The sequence below is a fragment of the Pinus tabuliformis genome, chromosome 3_1 (genome assembly GCF_031772625.1).
Source record: "Pinus tabuliformis cultivar Carrire ecotype Pingquan chromosome 3_1, CPIR1, whole genome shotgun sequence".
In the NCBI taxonomy this organism is placed as follows: domain Eukaryota; kingdom Viridiplantae; phylum Streptophyta; class Pinopsida; order Pinales; family Pinaceae; genus Pinus; species Pinus tabuliformis.
In genome coordinates, this window is record NC_142301.1 from 360935727 (window position 1) to 360959611 (window position 23885).

Below are 23885 nucleotides of genomic sequence, written 5' to 3' on the forward strand. Positions count from 1 at the left end.
GAGCATTCGTTTCTCCTGCTCACGATGCTTTCTCACCTTGCAGGTCCGCTTGCGGTGTTGAATCCCAGCAGGCTGTGCCCTAGGCGTAAGGTAAATTATACTCTGTGAACAATGACGTCCACCATTTTGGCAGGTGCCCGGAAGGCCCATGCATACGAATCCCACCCCGTGCTGCTATAAATTGTCTGCATTGGCAGCTCCCAGCGTCTTGCGAAACATATACATTCAAGGTCTCCATTTGGGCGCAGGTTCAAGCGACACTGAAGGTGTTTTCCCATTGCATCGTAATCAGTTACCAGATTTATAACGAACCACTTAGCCATTCAGACATCTTCAATAGTTTTTAGGACGTGGTTTAATGGTTAATAGTTAAGTAGGGAGGTCTAATCTCAAACAAAATTATATATATCTGAAAATTGCTCCAAACGCGGTCCAATCTCAAGCAAAATTATATATATCTGAAAACTGCTCCAAACACAATTTTTTTAGTTGAAAAAAAAATACAATAAACCACCGCCATTACAATTGCAAACTCAAGCTCTTGCATCCAGTGTGCTTGATTGTGTACTACCCACTTAGCCATGGAGGCCATGAAAATCAGATAATCCTAAACCACCACCATTGCAAGCTTCCTGCATCCACTGTGCCTGCCTGTGCACTTTGCCAGGTGCATGGTTTATTTGGGCTTTTCATTGGGGTGAGATTTTGAGTACAAATATATTCAATTCTGTGAGAGGAATTTGGTGCACATTAATTTTCACATGCTTGCTAGGAAGGATGACCACGGAAAAATGCAAGGGCGCCAACCAGTAGAGCATTGATGTAAGAAGTAGGCTCAGACTACCTGAAGTATGTTGCCACATTTGCTTTATCCGCCTTTTCAACTGAAAACATTTTCCAATGCTCCTTTGGTGTGGTGCCATTGCTTTCTGCAATAAATGAATTATACCTTGCTATTTTAGCAACAAAAAATATAATTGCAAGTGAATCTCATTTTCGTGTCAGATCAACAACCTTTTTCTCGAACTTCTTGTTCCTACTTGCTGAAAGAAAACTGTGTTTTTTGTTATCAACCTTGAATATTTCTTTCATGTCTTCTCTTGCATTATTATGGCGATCTGGGTTCTATGTCAAATGAAGTGACCATACTGTCATAAGATTAGGCTAGTAATGCAAGCAAGGCGATGACTGCATGTACATTTTGAATTGGTGCCTCAACAGGTGCTAGCATCTCTAACAATTTTTTGAAGTGATTGATGTTGTTGGCCACATCTTATGTTGTCATCTTTATTTGTGAAAACTTCCTCAGCTATATATTAGGATGACAGCTTGATATTCATAAATGTTAAACATCTTGAATTTCAATTGATTGTTGTGTTTGGCTACATATTAGGAGCCTCCTCTTTATTTGGTGAAGTTCCCTCAGACAAATCTCACAGTTATAGCTTTATTTTCACCCACGTGTGCCCCATTTTTCTTTTGGTGTTTTGGCACTGCTGATGTGAGTCATTTGATCATTAATGCTCAAAATGCTACAAGAAAGAGTCCTGTAATTATTAGTTTCCCATTTGTTGATTCTAGCAGTTCATATGGTATGTTTGACTTCATCTTCTTCCAGAATGCTAAATGATCTTGTTCAATAATGGAATTCCCATTTGTAGCTTCCAGATGAAATCCCATGCTGTTAAATTTTACAACCAGATCTGTTTTAGACAAAGAAGAAAGTCAAGCTAGATACAACCATGGTTCTGGTGTACTTTGGGACTTCTAATTTGCATGGGTGTTTGTTGTATTGCTTGTTCTTTTTCAAATAGGTAACCAACCTGAAAATTAAAGTCTGGCCTTCCTTATGAACAGACCATTAGCTTTGGTATCAAATATTGGAAAAAATTCCAGTGATCAAAGAGAGATATTGAGCTTGTGTTCGCAACACTAGAGTGCTCAGCAATTGGAATCAAATTTATTGATTAAGGCATGAATGTACAGCAAATAAAAGACATACCATCCACTGAAATATTTTAATTTTAGCAGAAAAAATGATGTATTCACAGTGGACAAATATTAGAGAGAAAAATATACGATAGAGAATTGCAGTGCTTTGGAAATAAAATGCATGAGTCAACCTTACATTATCTGGAATTCTCTCACACTTACAGAGTGTGACCACAATTTATCTATTCAAGTTGTTCCCTGATTATCATGATGTCTTCTCTGTTGCATTCTCCTCTGTCTGTCTTTTTTTGTGACAGTTTTCTTTGCCTCATTATATATTTTTTTATTATTTAATTAAATGTATTCAATACTTCTCTATAGATAAAGGCTAAAATGATTTTTTCTTCCTAAAGGGCTATTCATAAAGCAAGGGTCAGTTAACCTTCCTAAAGTACTATTCAGCTGTCCTTACATAGACAGTAAGACAAAACCTTGCTTTCTAGGAGATGCAGGTCCAGAGGATATGTGAAGATTAACAAAAAATCTAACATTCAGTATATTCATCTTGCATGTTTTAGTTGATGTATTTCCTACATTTGCTATCCCTGATAAACATGATTATTTGTTTGCCTCTTGTTAGAAAGGGGTAATTTGGGGATAATTGCTGCACAAGGCCTTGGGCTAACTTGGAATGTGTGTTACTCAATTTAAAATTTTGTTGTTGTTAACTCAATGTAGCTTAGTGTTACTGCCACCTGATTCAAGAAAAAAGCGAAGTTGGATAAATAAGCTTAGAGTGTATTGCCTGAAGATCCAAGGCCCAAATTATTTGTTGAAGCCTGAATTTTATATTACCATGTATTGACTGAAAATCTAGAAATATATGGTAGTATTTTTTTCCTTGAGCTTTACTGTGTTATCAAAAAACCCTATTCTTTTCAGCTTGTATGGATGTCTGGGGCTTGGCATGGTTTTTTGGCTGGATGTTTACACAGCAGCTGTGTGAAGGCAAAACACTCTTCTGCTTTATATTTGTTGTAACTTGTTTTATGGTGCATCTATAGGCTGCAATAGTCAGTATATGTTGATGCAAACTTGGAACCCCGACGTTACCCCTATTAATACAGAGTTGGGGACCCATGTTAAAATGAATTACTGTATTGTGTTAATGCTGAGCTGGGGGCCATGCTAAAATAGGTTACTGTATTATATTAAGTTGGGTGTTAGGGTTCAAAACTCATTACACATCAAATAAATATTAAAAACTCGTCCAAAAGCCCAAACAAGAAGATTCAATCCGTAACATATGCAATAGGAAATTCATCCAACAATCTACAGAGGAGAATGCCACTGTGAAAACATATACCCACCATAGCACACAAACTATCTATAACCTGATACCATCAATCACAAAATCCATGAAGAGATGGCATATCTACAACTGAAAATTAAAACAGCAGAGAAAAATTCTTTTAGTTCTTTTCATGTCCCTAAATGCCCCTTACACAGGTGAAGGCCTAATCTCTGAGAGCCTAAGGTGAAAGCCTAATCTCTGAAAACAACCTTAATATTAGATTTCAGCCAAAGATACAATTCTGATATATACCATACAATGACAAGAAGCACCTTTCACCAATGCAAATAACCCAGAACTAAATAATATTGCATTTCTAATTTATGAGCTGATATGCCAACTAGTCTTCAACCAGCAACTAATATACCATGCAATACTATGAAATAACACCATTCACTTATCACCTATTGACCGATTATCTGATTCAGATGCTTCAGTCACAGGGCCCATTGTCCTCGGATCGTCCATATTTTTAGGGGGAGATAACTATGTCCACACTTTTTCTTTCGCCTCATTTTTTCTTATACTTTCTTCTGTAGTACTTATCATTAGTATCATTTGGTTCGTTTTTCTTGCTGTTATTCCAGAATTTGTCCCATCTTATTTTTCTTAGATGTGGCATTTTGTTAAATTCTTCTAATCTTTTGTTCCATTCTGGGAAACTGTTGAGAACATGGCCCGATTCGTCAAGTAGCTTCGCTATTCCTTTCGATTCTTCCTCTGAAGTCCCCTCCAGCGGCTCCATGCAAACTCGCAGCAGCTCGTCTTATGAAATGCGGTTGTCGTGAATCCACTGTATTCTTTTTTTGGCATCCTCCAACCGGACGAATCTCAGCAATCTCCTACCGTCCTCCGCCGATATCTGCCCGGTAGGAGGGCGGGTGTTCAAATACTGCAACTGTTCTTGCCATTGGAAGAATAGTTGGGAAGGAGGGAAAAGGTGGGACTGAAACTAAGATTGGCTCACCTTCGTCTGTTCCTGCCTGTACAGGAAACGGGAAGGGTGGCCACCAAAGGTGGTCTACAGTTTAAAGGTCGAAACTCCGCAGAAAAGAAGGGCATCAAGGGCATTGCGGAGGTATGCGCAGGTTCTGCGATTGGCAATAACCATGAATTCAAATCACAGTGACCACTCCATTTCGCCCGTGTCTCTTCCCCTTGCCATTGATCTAACGCTTGAAATTTGTGTAATCGTCTAACATCTAATCGTATGGTGCACAAAATGACACGTAATCAAGGAAGGGAGTTGATTCTAGAGGGAAACGCCTTACGGCGTAATTATCTTATAAGGGCTTAAAAATCAGGAGTTTTACCTCATAAATGTTCCCACTCTCCATTAATGGAGAAAAGCATGCGCATGTTTCTTGCATAATCTACAAACGACTGCAGAATATCAAATATATAGATATTATTGTCTCATTAATGTGACCACAGGGGATAACGTATATAGCATTCAATTTACACGAAGCATGCTTGGATTATATACACTCAAATATGCCTTGCCTAGGCCCTATACTGCTTTTACAAAGTATGGCATTGTTTGATACAAAATATCTGCCAATTATGACTTGCAGATTCAGGTTCTGGATGCTGCTGGGCATCAGTTTATGGAGCGAAGCAATTGAGAAACATGTCCTCGATGCAGTTGCTGCTACGACTAGTACTAGTTAAAGTAGACATCATAATCTTCAGCGCAGAAGATGGCAACTTATTCTTATCGCCCGGCTGGAGCTTCGTCGAAACTCCGCAGAAACGAAGGGCATCAAGGGCATTGCAGAGGTATGTGCAGGTTCTGCGATTGACAATAACCATGAATTCAAATCACAGTGACCACTCCATTCGGCCCGTGTCTCTTCCCCTTGCCATTGATCTAACGCTTGAAATTTGTGTAATCGTCTAACATCTAATCGCATGGTGCACAAAATGACACGTAATCAAGGAAGGGAGTTGATTCCAGAGGGAAATGCCTTACGGCGTAATTATCTTATAAGGGCTTAAAAATCAGGAGTTTTACCACATAAATGTTCCCACTCTCCATTAATGGAGAAAAGCATGCGCATGTTTCTTGCATAATCTGCAAACGGCTGCAGAATATCAAATATATAGATATTATCGTCTCATTAATGTGACCACAGGGGATAACGTATATAGCATTCAATTTACACGAAGCATGCTTGGATTATATACACTCAAATATGCCTTGCCTAGGCCCTATACTGCTTTTACAAAGTATGGCATTGTTTGATACAAAATATCTGCCAATTATGACTTGCAGATTCAAGTTCTGGATGCTGCTGGGCATCAGTTTATGGAGCGAAGCAATTGAGAAACATGTCCTCGATGCAGCTGCTGCTACGACTAGTACTAGTTAAAGTAGACATCATAATCTTCAACGCAGAAGATGGCAACTTATTCTTATCACCCGGCTGGAGCTTCTTAGATTCCTCGCCCTTATCTTCGTTCAACGAAATGCTACTCTCAGCTCGTTTCTGCATCAACATATATTGGTTCCGGCGGCTTCTCACATAATCCTCTGCCATATAAATGTCCATAGCGAGATCCATTGAAAACCTGTAAGCTGTCGTTGTAACGTGTCACAGATAACTAAAGTAGGCCCCGCGATCTGCCTGTACAGGAAACAGGAAGGGTGGCCACCAAAGGTGGTCTGCAGTTTAAAGGTCGAAACTCCACGGAAACGAAGGGCATCAAGGGCATTGCGGAGGTATGCGCAGGTTCTGCGATTGGCAATAACCATGAATTCAAATCACAGTGACCACTCCATTCCGCCCGTGTCTCTTCCCCTTGCCATTCATCTAACGCTTGAAATTTTGTAATCGTCTAACATCTAATCGTATGGTGCACAAAATGACACGTAATCAAGAAAGGGAGTTGATTCCAGAGGGAAACGCCTTAGGGCGTAATTACCATTCAAAATTTCTAAACTTATTTAAAACTTTGTTAAAACTCCAAAAAGCTCATTTCATTATAAATCAATAGCAAATGAATTCCAAATCAATAGTAAATGAATTACAAGTGGCCCACTTTGCCTTTCAGCACAACGTGTTTCACAACTTCCAAAAAAGAAAAGATAGTAAAATGCTTATAACATGGTTTCTTATTCTAAGAAATACAAAAGATTGCATACATGTTTCTTGATTCATACTACAGATTAACAAAATAGAAAGATGGAATATTGTTTCACAACTTCCAAAAAAGAAAAGACAGTAAAAAGCTTATAACATGGTTTCCTATTCTAAGAAATACAAAAGATTGCATACATGTTTCTTGATTCATACTATAGATTAACAAAATAGAAAGATTTGATTCATACTACATATTAGCAAAATAGAAAGATGGAATATTATAGTTCCAATAATTTTTCAGAATTTAACGAACATTTATCACTAATCACAAATACAACAAAATTGTTTATACCAGTCGAAGTATATGGAGTCTACAATGTACACCTGTATTATTGGATTAATATCAATAGCGTGGCTTTGCATAATGAAATTGAATAGCAAATGATTTTTGAAAGGTTAGTGAAAGAAATTTACTTTAAATATGGATAAACGGACAATAACAAAGTTAAATCTCAGAATTTCCACTTTAATACATACTTTTGCACAATGCTTTAAAAAAAAATCATCTGTGAAATGGCCATTCCCAATTACAAAGGAACCCAATGAAGCAATCTAACTTTTCTGCACTTCCAATGATCCCAATTGGAGCATTTGATATGTGTGTAAAGTGGATCAAAGGATGCAATTTACCTGCACAGTTCCCAGCTTTTCATCTTCGAAATTTTTGGTTTGCATGTAAGGTGGATCAAAGGAGATGCAAGTTACCTACACATTTCCTTGCTTTTCTTCTTCAAAATTTTCCACTATCAAGGTTCAGTACATTTCGAGTGGCATTAGTTACCTTATAACGTGTTAGGAGGACGAATAAAATTATATGGTTCACCTGAAAAGAAAGAGAGTAAAAGAGTTATCTGGTTCACCTGCCAAAGAACAAATAATGTGTTCCTGGAATTGATCCATAAAACACAAACAACAGGGAAGGAGAACCCCAAATGATGAGTTCCTGGAAATGATACATAAAACACAAATAGCAGGGAAGGAGAACCCCAACAATGGCAGAGTTGTCTACACCTTTATTTAAATTCACAGGTCTATAACAGGCACCTTTATGAACAAAATTGCAAGAAATTTGCATTATTGAAAAATTGCAGCTACATATAAATTCCTGCATAGCAAAGAACCTTAAAAGCTTATGGAGAATCAAGGTCATAGGCACGCAGTTGTACCCCTGGAGTCTGTAATCTCCATTTTAATGCATATTTATGCTTTCTTCTTGACCGTACTAAGCAAATCAACAGTTCAATAAGTACCCACAAACTTGCACAGAAATGGAAAGGAGAAGCCATACCTGGAAATTTTCAATGAGTGCAAGTTATGAAGATCGTTTTCTTCGCTGAACTGGACCTTGGTGCTACTGTTGTTATTCTGCTTCACAAGGAAAAAAGCTGTTCTGTCTCACGATCTCCCGCAATGGCTGACCTGGTACGGTTTTCATCCTTTCTGCAAGCCACTGAAAGTAAAACCCTATCTATATTCCTCAATAAATGGCAAAAAGGTTGAAACAAAGAGAAAATTAACACGTATTAAATCAAAATGGAGAAAACTCGATTCCTTGCATCCAACTGGTGCTCTGCTATGCCTCACCGTCGGGCTTATGGATCCCTCGCTGTGCTCCTCGGCAGTATCCGTGAGTATCAATTGCGGAGGAAAAGCAAACCAAGCTGTTACGAAAATCTTGATCATTGAATTTCTCAGCAGTAGCACGGTTAGCTTTGCCTCGCAATCGATACCAAAATTCCATACCCAAAACTTTAATTGACAAAAATAGAACACTGGCATGGAATGAGCGAAGAGGGTCTGGCTACAGTGGCAGATCAACGATAGGAAATACAGAATGTCAAGTTCCTTCAATGAATTTATTGCGAAATTTAAGGGTTGTTGCGACAACTTTGCTCAAAAATTGAGCAGCTGAGCAGAAGCGACCGGTTTGCTTAGCCAAATACTGGTCCCGTTTTTTTCCTGTCAAATACAGAGCAAAGCCGATAAAAAAAACTCGAATCGCCACTGTATGCTCAATCAGCAACAAAGGGTTTTTTCATTTTCTTGGCCTAAGGCCTAAGGTCACAGATGCTGGATTGGCCTAAGGCCTAAGGTCACAGATGCTGGATTGGCTCACCTTCGTCTGTTTCTGCCTGTACAGGAAACGGGAAGGGTGGCCACCAAAGGTGGTCTGCAGTTTAAAGGTCGAAACTCCGCGGAAACGAAGGGCATCAAGGGCATTGCGAGGTATGCGCAGGTTCTGCCATTGGCAATAACCATGAATTCAAATCACAGTGACCACTCCATTCCGCCCGTGTCTCTTCCCCTTGCCATTGATCTAACGGTTGAAATTTGTGTAATCGTCTAACATCTAATCGTATGGTGCACAAAATGACAAGTAATCAAGGAAGGGAGTTGATTCCAGAGGGAAACGCCTTACGACGTAATTAAAAGAGAAACCATGTAAAGACCCATCCATTATAATTTTAAATGGTTGCTATATATGGAAGTGTTTTAATCATTTTATTTCCACATATAAAATATTCCAGTACATTTAACTTCTTTTTTTTTTATAAGAGATTCCAATATATTTAACTTCTCTTAAAACAAATGTGAAAACTAAACTAATGTGTTTATATCTATAAACATAAATATAAAATATTAAGAAATAAATCTCTTAGATTTTAAATATGATTTCAGTTAATTTAATAAAAATGTTGTTATTTACTAAATTCAAGCAAGTGTTTTTTAAAAGATTATTTGCTTAATTCTTATAAAAGAAATATGGTATTTTATAACTTATATAATTATAATGAATTAATTTTAATTTAAAAAACATCTAATTATATTGATTTCTTTATTAATATTAATATTTTGAATTTTATATTATACTAATTGCAAATAGCCAGGATTAGCATATGTCACAGCTGGTTTGAAGATTTTGTGGATCAGATGTTGTAAGTGGAATTATTGTTGCCTTTGCCAGCCTCTATGGATCAGATGTTCTGAGTGGAATGCGGAGTCAAGAAAAAACCTAGCTGAGGTAAGGTACATTTTTCTATGCAGGTCGAATGCCCTTCTCTGGAAGGAAGCATCTTCTGTGCAAGATTGGGGTATATGCGAGAGTGACACTATGACTCAAACCTTATGAAGCTCGGGCACTGCCATAGGAAAAGTCAAAAATATCTCAACAGAACCGAGGTCAGTCCATAAGTGACTCTAGCTCTTGTGAAGGTAGCACCGAGGGTAGTCTTTTCATATGGAACATCGGAGAGGATCTACAATATGTAGTCAATACGCAGAGTGATGGATGAAATATGGAAAACATTATGAGAACCTCCATCTCGAGAGCATAATTTTTCTTTTGGGTGAAATTTCGACGATCAAACTAGAGTGGTCGAGGGACTGTTGAGGTAACCAGTGCGTGGATGAATCTCGAGGAGAATGTGCGGGAGAAGGTGCCTTGGCTGGGATGGTGCCGTAACTTCCAGGGATCGTTATGCATTTGCAATATTTACTGGTTTGGAACGGTCGTTGGCCTAAGTAAAAATCTTAGGGCAGTAAAGTAGGGACATGCAAAGTGTGACATGCTAGGTTGTCATTGTGATAAAACTTCTACTAATTTCTGGAAGGTTAAAATGAATTTGTATCGAATTTCATACAACAAGCTTATGCATTTAGCAATTTATTTTTTGGAAAAAATTTAAAATTCATTGTTTTAAGCACTGAAGAATTGAATCATCTAGAAATGCATTCAAACATGACAACGAGACAAGAAATTGCAGACCCGGTGGAAACAAATGATCTAGGACAAGTGGAAATTGCCTCATCCACCAAAGTTGAAAAGTGGGTTTGGGTCAATGCCAAATAGTATTGGGGCATTTAAAACGAAGACTAGCCCGTCTAAAATGGGAGCAGACAAGGAAAAACCGGTCTCAAAGGGAAAGTGCTTGGGCCCTTCGCAATAAGCATTCAAACAAAGCCCCTCTGCAAGCATGTGGCAACAACAAGCCCAAAGGAGAATTCATTGATGACTTTTCCCTCTATAGTCCCACATCCACACCTCTCACCTGGTCATATGATCTCTATGTGAAAGAATCGTTAAACGCAAAACAAAGGTTGGATGTTTTAGAAGCTAAAGAGTAGGAAAGAGGTCATAAAATTTATATAATAACTGCTGAAAACAAGGCTTTAGTAGAAAGCAATAAAATTTTGAAAGAACAAGTGGCATTGCTACAGGAAGCTCTCCTAATAGGGAAGAAAAAATGGCAAAGGATAGAGGGGGATGTGAAAAACATAAAGAATTTTGTAGTAGAAAGTACATAGGTGGTGAGTGCAAGACCATCCCAGGATAAAGGGAAAGTGGTTTCCCAAATAGACAACCATGAAGAGAAAGCAAGATAAAATAGGAAAGGAGATTCAACAAAAGTTTCCAAAACTTGGGCTCAAGTTATTAACAATTCTGCTAATAGGGAAGGAGAAACAAACATTCGGGTTGACAACATGCAAGATAGAGAAAGCAAGGAAAGACAAAATATAGCAACAAACATAATTATTAAAGGGGTGAAAGACTATGGGAAAAATGAATGTACTCTTGACCTTGCAAGGGACTTCTTGAAAGACAAGTTGTTATGGCAAGGAAAAATATGCCAAGCATGGAGGGCCGGTAAGATTAATGGTGAGAGAGTTAGGCCCATAAAATTCATCATGCCTAGCTTGTGTGATAAACATATCATTCTAAGAAAGAAACATCTCTTGAGGGGTTCTTGCTTTTTTCTGGAAGAAGATTTATTTATAAGACAACAAGAGCAAATGAGGGAGGAAATGTCAAAGGTTAGGGAAGCAAGAGATGAAGGCAAGAGAGAATGGATTTATAAGGGTAAAGCTATGATAGCACGATTTGGACCTCCTTCCAAAATAGAGCATCAAGATGGTAATAAAGAAGAGGAAACAAACTCTTCAACAAGAAATCAGGAATGAATACCCAAGTTTCCTTAAGCTTAGTTTGTTGGAACTGTAGAGGTTACCCATGGAGACGAGGACCTGGGTTAGGGCCATTGTTGAAGATATAGACATAATTTGCCTCATAGAAACACATGAGCATGAAGGGTGCAAAACACCTTTGTTTGAAGGATACTGGAATATGGCAGCGTGGAACAAGGCAGCAGGGAATGGTAAAGGACACAAGGTATCATGGTATTAGTGAGGGAAAAAGATGGTCGTCTCATTCAGTGAGAAAAATAAGACACAAATAAACAATTCATTTGGTTTAAAATATCAAAAAATGGAAATCATATCAGAATTGCAACATCTATTTTGCACCGCAAGTTTAAAATATTTACAAAAGTAGAGGGCTTGACTACAAAGATTCTTTTGTAGCCTTAAAAGTAGATATTACAACATATTCTCAGCTAGGTGAAGTCCTTATAGTGGGTGATTTCAATGTTAGGACTGCAAGTGAGCAAGCTAGCATTATTTATTGTAAAGAAGACTGTGACCCTATTTGGCTTACAAAAGAGAGTAATCATCAGTGGGAAAGAATTTTAGAGGACAAGGGTTGCAATCTCTTTGGTGAACAATTGCTTACTCTATGTGGGGCCTTCGATGTAGTCATTTGTAATGGCTTGAAAAGATGTGCAAAGTCTGGTTATTTCACTTGCAATACTTACAATGGAGCAAGTGTAGTAGATTATGTAATTTGCTCGCATGGTTTGTGTGAGAAAATGGAGGAAGTTTTGATTGGAGATCAACTTTGGGACTTAAAATCAGATCACAAGCCAATTTATTTAAGTTTCTCTTGGACTAGAAAGAAGAAATTAGAGTAAAAAACTCAGTCTGTTCAACAAAATCTTCCAAAAGGCAGAATTATTTTGACTCCAGAAAATTGTAATACCTTCAAAATGACGATAGAGAGGCTCTTTGAGAAGGAGAAAATCCCAATTCACGGCCTTCATGGTCAGGATTAACACAATTAATTCAAAGCGCACTTGTAGAATGCAAAAGAGCAAAAATTAAGAAGTCTGAAACAAATTGCTTTCCGGTTAATGCTTGGTTTGACGAGGAATGCAAAAAGGCAAGGAGAATGTGGAAAGAGTCAAACAAGGATAACATAAAGCTCAAAGCTTACAAGCAGACATTAAGAAAGAAAATGGTTGATTTCATGGTTTCAAGGAGAGAAGAAATAATCTTCCGTGGGAAAAATAATCCCAAATTATTTTGGAAGGAGATCCAACCAAGAAAGATGCAAATTGAAAATAATATTACAACTTCTAATTGGTTTGACTATGCAATATAACTCTATGAGTAGGATCCCAAGGTTGACCCTCCCCCCTTGGTCAACACTGATACTGAACCCTTCATAGTGCAAGGAGTGTAGATGGGTATCAATAAGTTGGGTGTTGGAAAAGAAAAATACTTGGCTGAACTCCAAGCAGAGTATCTAAAGTGGGGTTCAAAGATTCTTGCAACTCACATTACAAAAATTTTCAACAACATCATACAACAAGGGTTCCCCACAGATTGGACAACTAGTCTAACAATACCTCTTTTCAAGAGCGGTGACGTCAATAATCCCTCCAATTATAGGACCATAATGATAAACCCCTTGTTTGCAAAGTTATTTGGAAGCATGCTAGAAAATAAAATCAGCAAGTGGGCAAAAGAAAGAGATAAACATGCTAAAGGGAAAACAGGTTTTAGACCTAAACATTCCATAGTTGATCATTGTATAACTTTAAGGCACATCATTAAAAAGGTTTGGGAGAAAAAGGAAGAAGTCTTTTGTTGCTTCATTGATTTCAGAAAAGTGTTTGACACGGTTCCTAGGGATAAGCTTTGGCACAAAATGAAGGAACTTGGGGTTCTTAAACATTTGAGAGAAACTATGCATAGGCTGTATGAAGAGGTGAAATTCAAAATTAGAACTTCAGCAAGCATTTCTAAAAGTTTTAGAAGCGATATTGGGGTCAAACAAGGTTGCCCATTGTATCCTACCATTTTTGGTCTATATATCGACATACTTGAGGAGTGGTTAAATTTGCAAGGGGGGATGGTATCCATTTGGGCAAGTTTGTTATAAGACTTATTATGTATGCAGATGACCTTATTCTGATTGCTAAATTTGCTTTTGATTTGCAAGAGCACTTACTATCCCTTGAGCATTTTTGTAGAAGGGTGGGGATGCAAGTCAATATTAACAAGACGAAAGTAGTGGTTTTCTCTAAAAAAGAAAACATAACCAGCATAAGTTCTACTTTGAAGGCAACATTCTGGAAGAAGTTGTGGATTACAAATACCTCGGAATTGACTTCAACAAAAATCTAAGCTAGGATGGTTGTAGAAAGAAAAGAACTTTGGGGGTTGGAAAGCATTTTATGCTTTTCAAAATAGGTGTAGAGAGGCAGAGTTATGGGATTGCAAAACCAGTCAAACTCTTTTGGGTTTCTAGTGATTCTGATGATTCTCTATGGTTGTGAATTGTGGGCCAACAATACATCAGACATGCAGTGTAAACAAATTGAGAAAATTCAGAAGCGTTTGATTACAAACAAATTCAAAATTAAAAGTGCAGCCCCTTATGCTATCTTGTTAAGTGAAACAGGGGTTGCTCCTATTGAAGCAATTGCTATGGTATGAGTCCTAAGGTATTTAAAAGAAATTGAGCAAATGGAATGTTGAAATGGCAACAAGAAATGCTAAATATAGAAGTGCTAAATTTAGTACTGCTATAAATACCATTTCGGGATACCTTCCTATTTTAGTTAGTCCCTGAACTAAAATAGAGAAGTAAAAATTCGAATTTGATCTTAGTAGTTGTTTGTAAAATAATTAATTAATTCACCATGAGTTAATTAGTTGTAGAAAATCAAACATGAAGTCTATGTCGGGACATGCAATAGTTTCTCCATTAATTGAGGAATTTATCCATCAGTTAAAGAGATAAGGATGAGTTGTAACTAGTTGGCTCAATTAACTGAGTCAAGTCCAGTTAGATTAATTCAAATAGTTTGTTCTATTAATTGTGAGTTCAGTGAGTTAATGCATGCATGCATGTAACTGTTGCACTTCAGATAACTAAATATTCTCTCATAAATAACTCATGCATGTCAGTTCAGACAGAGACCCAGTTGAGATTAGATGGAGGGACAGTGTACTATCAGTTGCTAGAATATTCCATTGTGAATATCTCTTGCATGCAGAAGGAATTCTTTCCTTGAGGATTGTGCAGTTACTTCTTCAGGTTTTGTGAGTGTGATGAGGCCAATTCACACATGTGGCATCACTAGACCCCAAGAAAAATTGCGCAAGGAAATAGGAGGCTTGGAGGGCTTGAGGAGGACATATACTGTGTCTATTCAGTCTGTGATCTGTATTGTTTGATTGCAGAGAGAGCAGGATAGCTTGAGAGCTGATTCTTTTTGTAATTTGAACATATTTCTACTTGTATGATAATACAGAGATTGGGGTTTTAGGCTGAGGCTTTCCCCTGGTTATTTCTTTTGTGTTATGTGTGATTGATTTCTCATTCTTAGTTATATGTGTTCTTATTGATCTTGCTCAATTTGATTAAGCTTCCGCAAAGTTTGTTGTAAAAGTAGATCTTGTATTTTGCTTTAGTATATTGCATAATTTGTTGATCTACAGTGGGAATTTCTACATGGTATCAGAGCAAAGGTGATCAAGGCAAAGAACATATACAAGAAGGGAGAAGTTCGAAGTTTTAGGTTCCTGAATATAGAAATCGAGTTCTTATCACATCTCAATTTCACCAATGGCGTTCAACGGTTTAAGAGTCGAGTATGCCCTTGATGGCAGCTTGAATTATATATCCTGGAAGGATCATATGGAAGCAGTATTAGAGGATAACGGTCTAAAGGACTTCATTGATCAAGAAGTCCCCAAGCCGACTGATGCTACTCAATTGGTGGAATGGAAGAAATGTGTGGCTAGAGTAAGGAGAATCCTTCTGGAGGGAGTTCGAGACCACATAGTCTTGAGTCTCCATGGGAAGGAGACACCGTTTTCGATGTGGAAAACATTGAAGGATCTATATCAGAACAGTAGGGATTAAAGGAAGTTGGCCCTGAAAGACAAGCTTTGGAAAATCAAGTGTGAAAAGGGCGACACGATCTCTACATATTTGAACAAGCTCACCACCTGCAGGGATGAGCTTGGAAGTGTAGGGATCACCACTGCTGATGATGACATGGTGAGTCTTGCACTCCTCGGTCTTCCTAAGAGCTGGCATAGCTACCAAGACTTAGTTAATGGAAGAGAAAAATTGCCAGATTGGGAACGACTTTGGTCAGATCTGATGCAGGAGGAGATAAGAAGAAGCACCAAAGATGGATCCTCATTGAAGCAAGATGATGAGGAAAATCTAGCCTTAGCGAATAAGGCGAGGAAAGGGAAAAGGAAGGCGTCCCATCCCAAATCTGGTTCTTCCCATGGTGGGAAGAAGTTTGACAAATCAAAAGTGTGATGCTTTCATTTTCATGAAGTGGGCCATTATGCTACGAATTGTCCACAGAAGAAATCCAAGAAGAGTTCCTCGAAGGGATCTGATGGTGAGGCACTGGCCTCATAGTTTGAGTTGGATTTCTTGCTTATTGCATGCATGGTTTCATCCATGGTGGGATATGTGTGGTACCTGGACAGTGGAGCTTCATTCCACATGTCAGGTGACAAGAATATTTTCAGTACGAGAAGGATCTCCAGATGCGAATTGAGATGGGCGATGATGGAAAGTACCGTGTTTCAGGTGAAGGTATGGTTGTGTTTTAGAGGGAGCATGGAGTTCCCCTCACCCTGACTGATGTAAAGTATGTACCAAGTCTGAAGAAGAATCTTGTGTATGTCGCTATGCTAGAAGATAAAGGCTATGATGTAGTCTTTAGTAAAGGAAAAGTATTCCTGAGGCATATTGGTATTGGACAGACAAAGAGAATTGGGATTCGAGTAAAGAATCTCTACAAGATGGAGGTAGACAACTGTGCTGTATTGAGTTCCAAAGCTGAGATGGTGCAGAGCCAAGATGTTGGCGAGCTATGGCATAGAAGATTGGGCCACTTGCACCATGGAGCCCTAAAGATCATGCAACAAATTTCTACCAGACTTCCCAAGGGAAAACTGGAGCAGACGAATACATGCAAAGGTTGTACCTTGGGTAAGTATGCGAAATATTCCTTTCCGGATCGAGACAGTAGAGCTGGAGAAATCTTGGAGCGAGTTCACTCAGATGTTTGTGGACCATTCTCTACAGCCTCCACTGCTAAACAAAGGTACTATGTTATTTTATTGATTATTTTTCTCGTAGATGCTGGATCTACTTTATGCAAAAAAATGATCAGACCTTCTTGAGGTTTTGTGAGTTTAAAGCCTTGGCAGAGAAAGAATCTGGAAATAAAATAAAAGCCTTGCGTAGTGACAATGGTGGAGAGTATGTCTCCCAACCGTTTAAAGACTTCTACGTTGCAGAAGGAATTAAATGGGAGTTGACGACACCCCATAACCCACAGTAGAATGGGGTGGGCAAAAGGAAGAACAGATCGATTGTGGGAGAAATATTGCATGACCAAAGCCTACCACTGCATTTGTGGGTTGAGGCATGAAATACAACAGTATACTTGCAGAACAGAAGCCCACATCGTATACTAGGAATGAAGACACCTATGGAGGCCTTTTCCGGCAAGTGACCAAATGTGAGTCACTTCCGAATCTTTGGATCATTAGTTTACTGTCATGTGACCAAAGATGCTCGGAAGAAGTTGGATCCAACAGCTGAGTTGGGAATACTTGTGGGGTACACGGATACACCCCACAACTATCGGGTGTACCTGCCTACCAGTCAGAGGACAGTGGTTCGCAAGGATCTGAAGTTCGATGCGCAGAAAGCCATGTGATTATCACTTGAGAGGGAGCTCAAGTTTCATGCAGAGGAGGAACTTTCAGTTCCTAAGGAGGAGGAGCCTCAGATTGATGTAGCGCAGCCACATGGAGAGGATCCGAGAGTGGAGACATCCACTCATGCTGAGACTTCCAGAGATGGGCGGAAACGCTCAAGGGAAGTTGATAGGTTGATGCTGGATGTGCGGGAGAATGTGGGACAACCATCTTCTCAGTGCAGACAGAGGAGGTTGCCCGAGCGGTACACTGGGTACATGGCCCTGGTTGGGGAGTGTGTAGATATCGAACCTTCTTCATTCGAGGAGGCAGTGCAACAACTAGTCTAGGTTGATGCAATGGTAGAGGAGTATGACTCTATCATTCGGAACAGTGTGTGGGATGTTGTTCCAAGACCTCAGGGTAAGTCAGTGGTGAGTTCTAGATGGCTTTACAAAGTAAAGCAGGCAGCTGATGGCAGTGTTGAGAAACACAAGGCAAGGTTTGTTGCCCTAGGTTTCTCACAGGTCGAGGGGATCGACTACGATGAGACTTTTCCTCCCGTAGTAAGGTACTCATCGATTAGATCAATGTTGGCACTATCAGCTTAGATAGGGTGGAAGATCCACTAGATGGACGTGAAGACATCATTCCTCAATGGGAAGATTGAGGAGGAGGTGTACATTGAGCAGCCAGAGGGTTTCGAGACCTTCGATCGTGAGTCGCATGTGTGCCGACTCAAGAGGGCTTTGTATGGGCTGAAGCAAGCACCCCGTGCTTGGTACACCAGGATCGACAGCTATTTCACCGGGTTGGGCTTCACCAAGAGTGAAGCAGATGCGAACCTTTACCACATCATGGTAGAAGGTAAACCATTGATCATTGTTCTTTATGTCGATGATCTGATTTTGATAGGTGATGATCAACTGATATAATCTTGCAAGGAGGAACTTGCGAGAGTGTTCGAAATGAAAGACATGGATCTTATGCACTACTTTCTAGGCATGGAGGTGTGGTAGAAAGATGGTGAAGTATTTGTGTCTCAAGGCAAGTATGCCAATGAGATACTCAGACGCTTTCACATGGAGAAGTGCAAGCCCATGCAGACTCCTCTAGCTGGGAACTGGAGGAAGGAGGATGCTACTTTAGGTGAGGTAGTAGCTGCTACTGTTTATCGGCAGCTGGTGGGTTCACTTATGTATCTGGTGAACACATGACCCGACTTATGCTTTGCAATGAACCAGCTGATTCAAGCTATGGTTCAACCTACCAAGTTGTTTTGGAAGGCAGCGAAGCATGTGCTGAGATATCTCAGAGGCACATCTCAGTTCAGATTGTGGTATAGACGGACAGAGGGAGTGAAGCTTCAGGGCTTCACAGATGCGGATTGGGCAGGGAGTCCATCAGATCGGAAGAGCACTTTTGGAGGAATCTTCAACCTTGGTTCAGCTGCAGTTTCCTGGTACAACAGGAAACAGAGATCAGTTGCACTTAGCTCAGCAGAGGCTGAATACATGGCTGCTAGTCAGGCTGCATGTGAGGCCATTTGGATGCGGAAGATTCTAGTGGGATTGTTTGGTCAGAGGATGGATCCAACCGTGATCTACTGTGATAATCAGAGTTGTATCAAACTCTCTGAGAATCCAATTTTTCATGACAGGTCCAAGCACATTGATATCCGATATCATCATCTTCGAGACTGTGTGGTCAAGAGGATCATGTTGTTGTTGTATGTTTCGACCGAGAAACATGATGCATATATTTTGACGAAGGCATTGTCAAAATGCAAGTTCGAGTTCCATAGAGACAGGATTGGGGTTACTGATAATCCCTTTCTTGTTGAGAGGGAGTGTTGAAAATAGCAACAAGAAATGCTAAATATAGAAGTGCTAAATTTAGTACTACTATAAATAACATTTCGGGATACCTTCCTATTTTGGTTAGTCCCTGAACTAAAATATAGAAGTAAAAATTCGAATTTGATCTTAACAGTTGTTTGTAAAATAATTAATTAATTCACCATGAGTTAATTAGTTGTAGAAAATCAAACATGAAGTCTATGTGGGGACATGCAACAGTTTTTCCATTAATTGAGGAATTTATCCATCAGTTAAAGAGATAAGGATGAGTTGTAATATTGAGTTGTAATTAGTTGGCTCAGTTAACTGAGTCAACTCCAGTTAGATTAATTCAAATAGTTTGTTGAATTAATTGTGAGTTCAGTTAGTTAATGCATGCATGCATGTAACTGTTGCACTTTAGATAATTGAATATTCTCTCATAAATAACTCATGCATGTCAGTTCAGACAGAGACCTAGTTGAGATCAGATGGAGGGATAGTGTACTATCAGTTGCTACAATATTCTATTGTGAATATCTTTTGCATGCAGAAGGAATTCTTTCCTTGAGGATTGCGTAGTTACTTCTTCAGGTTTTGTGAGTGTGATGAGGCCAATTCACACACGTGGCATCACTGGACCCCAAGAAAAACTGCACAAGGAAATAGGAGGCTTAGAGGGCTTGAGGAGGACATATATTATGTCTATTCAGTCTATGAGCTATATTGTTTGATTGAAGAGAGAGCAGGATAGCTTGAGAGTTGATTCTTTTTGTAACTTGAACATATTTTCACTTGTATGATAATACAGAGATTGGAGTTTTAGGCTGAGGCTTTCCTCGGGTTATTTCTTCTGTGTCATGTGTGATTGATTTCTCATTCTCAGGTATATGTGTTCTCATTGATCTTGCTCAATTCAATTAAGCCTCCGCAAAGTCTGTTGTAGAAGTAGATCTTGTATTTTGCTTTAGCATATTGCATAATCTGTTGATCTACAGTAGGAATTTCTACATGGAAGAGGGTAGATGGCCTAAGGTTGTCTTCAATGACATATTGTGCAAAAGAAATAAGACTTGGATGCAACAAAACAACAAATGGTTTAGTAAATGGGGTATTTGCTTGAACACGTGTCCCATAAATAGTAAAGAGATAAAATCTTTTGTTATGGATAAGTTCCACAAGCGTACTTGGGATAAGAAGCTAGGGAGAAAGAAAAAACACTATATCAAAGTGTTTAAACCCACTCATAATCATCAACAAAAAGCGTACATAGAGGCCAATATTTCTCGAAGAGCTAAAATTCTTATTGCTTAGTTAAGGACTAATTCTCATCAACTCTGTTGTGAAACAGGGCGCTGGAAAAGACCAAAATAAGTGTGTGAGGAAAGAGTGTATTTTTTGTTCTTCCGGAAAAGTGGAAACATAAAAGCATTTTATTTTAGAATGCGAGGCCTTCAAAGACAATATAGAAAGTTATGTAGATATTCTGGCACCTAGCCCTTGCGATAATCTATTTAGCAAGGGGTTTGTTGAGAAGCTAGGAGCATTTATTGTGAGACTTCACAGGAAAAGAGCCGAGTACATCAACCAAATGAAAAAACAATCTGTCACACAGGAAAAGAGCCAAATACATCAACCAAGTAAAAAAACAATTTATCCCATAAACTATCTTTAGCCTTGTAAACATTGAACTTATTTATAATCTCACCTATATAATAATCAATAAGTATCTTACCTCCACAACTATAATAACCCTTTACTAATGACATATTAGTTAATTAATATGTGGATATTGAATCTTCTTTTCTCCTTTCAACTCCTTTTCTTTCTAACCTATCCGATGTCTTCTTTTATCCTTTCGACTCTTTTTCTCTCTGATCTATCCGATGTTAAAATTTGATTCAGCAAAACTAAAGTTCCTCTTCTGATGGGCTTCGTTTTTAAATTTTTCAAAAAAATCAACTGGTCTGTGAAAAATGAGAGACATCCTCAAAAAAAAATCAGGACTTCTCAAGCCGGTTTTCAGAGAAGGACATCACTATTCCGATAATAGGATCATTTCCCGGTCATAAATCCATGTTGAAAGCAACTATCCAGAGAAAGTACATCACAATTCCGATAATAGGATCATTTCTCGTTGATAAATCTGTGTTAACAGAACCTATCCTGGTATTTGTCCGGCACCTTCAAATTAAGCAATAGATTGATGTCTATTTGTCTAGCAGATAGGCAGAGCCTCTCAATTTATCCCCACACAGCTATAATGCTTTGTGACTTCATGAAAATAAGATGCTGATGGCTGCGATGATCACCTTTCCCACGCCCTGCCAGCTACCAAAATCTATTCTATCACCTCTGCCATCTAATGGAGTAACTTCCTCGGTTTCCGGTCTGTCATACTTCTGTCGTACGTGCAGGTTCCCATTGAATTTTAATTGCAAAGATTCCAGGAGAATCTCAAACTATCGCAGGGTAATTATGTGCTAAACCCAAGCTGTTGTAAGTTGTAACACGAGATTAATAGATGATTATTTAGGAAATTTGGGTTTACGTTGTGAATTCACTTGACAGATATGCGTATATGGGCCGAAAGAGAATGATTGGGAGAGAAATAATGAAGATGGAAGTGGTTTTCAAGAGGAAGAGGGGTACAATGTAGAGGCTTACTATGAGGGAGAAGAGGAGGATGAGGAAGAGGAGGACAGAAGCCTTGATTTACTGGCCAGATTTATGCATCATATGTTTAAGAAGATTTCCAGAAAAGCCAGAAAAGCTGCAAAAACAGTTTTGCCTTCGGCTATCTCCCCACAACTGGTATGCCACTCCTCTTCCACCCCTACGGAGAAAAACTTAAATAATTCTCATGATAATATTTTTCAGTCTAGACTGTTTGATGTGATAAATTTGTTTTTTGGCTTTCTAGTGATCTTGAATAGCATTAGCTAGTTATAAATCTATGTTTCACCCTGGTTTGGCGAGTGGGGCACCAATTTCGGTTGGAGAGATCCCCCAAATTTCAAGGATGGCACAACGGAAAGACAACCTAAATAATTATAAAAGAACTGACAAATTTTAACATGTTATATGGATATCCAATCTTAATCACAAAGTCAACAGGGCCTCAGTTCACTGGTAGGGTTGAAAGAAGCCATCCACCAAAGTTCCATTCACATGTCAAACACAAAATCAATTGGGCCTCAGTTCGCTGGTGGGTGGAAAGAAGCCATCCACCAAAGTTCCATTCTTGTTGTGGTCTGCCTCACCAGAATAGTATGCTAAAAAGGAATAACATCCACTGCAACTCCCTAAGTGAATTTGGTGGAATTGATACTCTTGAGAACTGGCACCTGAGATGAAGTCGTGTTATTTGCAGTCTCTGACAGCAGGGTGTGTTTCTCAAATCAACTTCAAAGAACAGGAAAAAGATTGAAACACAAAAGAGAGTGCTTTCCTGGGCTAACAGTGCACGCTGTGGCTGAAAAACACTCCTCTTAGCTGTTGCTGATGCTATTTTTGATGCAGCTGAAAAATACCCGTTGTCTGCATCTTTTGAAACTGAGAACATGAATGAATGATATTGATTTGCATCATAGATGTCGTAATTCACCATTAACCCAGTCATAAATGTACTAGAATTGAAGTTGTGCTGCTGTTCAAGGAGGTTTCTCTCCTAAATGATATGTTTCTGAATTAGAGTGCCTGCTTCTGCTGATACTTTTTCACTACTTGAAAATGATGCAATTGACAGATTTTTGGTTTGCAAAACCTTTGTTTTTGCTGCAAAGCAAAGGGAAAAAAAGAAGAAAAAATACCATCATTAAAAGTGTTCTAATGACACCTTTTTGTGACTTTTATCGAGGATGGCCAAATGTCCCTTGAGGGGGTTGAGGGACGCTTTCACATCCCTAAGATGTCCCCTGTATCGTTCATGTCCCGTGGACATGGAAATGGCATCCCTTGCAATTGGAAATGCCGGGGGACGTGAGAGGTGCATACTCGTGTCTCCCTTTGGTAGGAAACACGGGAAACACATCCCTACTAAACATTGGGTATAATTGGGTTTGTTCTGATGGGTCACTTGTCGGGATAATAAATTATAGGGCATGAGATCAACTTTATATCTCTATTGCAACTAGAAGACCATACTACATAAAATTGGTAGATTAAAGACGTTGCTTGTTTTTATTTCTATTCAAGGCTTCATAATAGCTCTATGCTTATCAAGCACCTGCAATTTGACCATAGTTTGGGAGGTTTGCATTGACCCATTATGAATCATGAGTGATATGCTAGGATAATAAAATTGGCACCATGTTGATTTTCAGCTTATAATAGTGAAATGAGAAATAATTTCACATACCTAAGAGGAATATGGTCATATGACAAACCAACTAGATTTGCGGGCCCTTTTCCGATGTAAACTTTATCCGTGATTAAATGCAAAGGATTCTGATGTTGGCATGAAACTGATGACATTAATGAGCTAGTATAAGCTAACTATTGTGAGCTTGATAATGAGTAAAGAATGAAAATGGATTGAATAATAAGCATTTCGAAGGGAGAAGAAACGCATAAAGCACAACTTTATCTTAATCTATGATAAGACGGGAAACCCACTTTATCTATGTGATGCTTGGTTACATTAAAAGAATTATGGTATGGTCCGCTTTTGTGGACTCTTTGGCCCTCAGCGTCAAGTCCTAGAAAGGGTCAAACTTACTTCCAGCTAAGATGTGATGACAGGGAGGTGACTATTTA

General features: G+C 38.9%; 1 long non-coding RNA gene across 1 annotated transcript; it reads left to right on the forward strand.

The window, feature by feature from the left end:
• Window positions 1-20951: 20951 nt before the first annotated feature.
• LOC149187187 (uncharacterized) lies at window positions 20952-21799 on the forward strand. Its single transcript, XR_016256189.1, has 2 exons — window positions 20952-21599; window positions 21699-21799. It is a non-coding gene; the product is annotated as an uncharacterized LOC149187187 (long non-coding RNA).
• Window positions 21800-23885: the final 2086 nt, after the last annotated feature.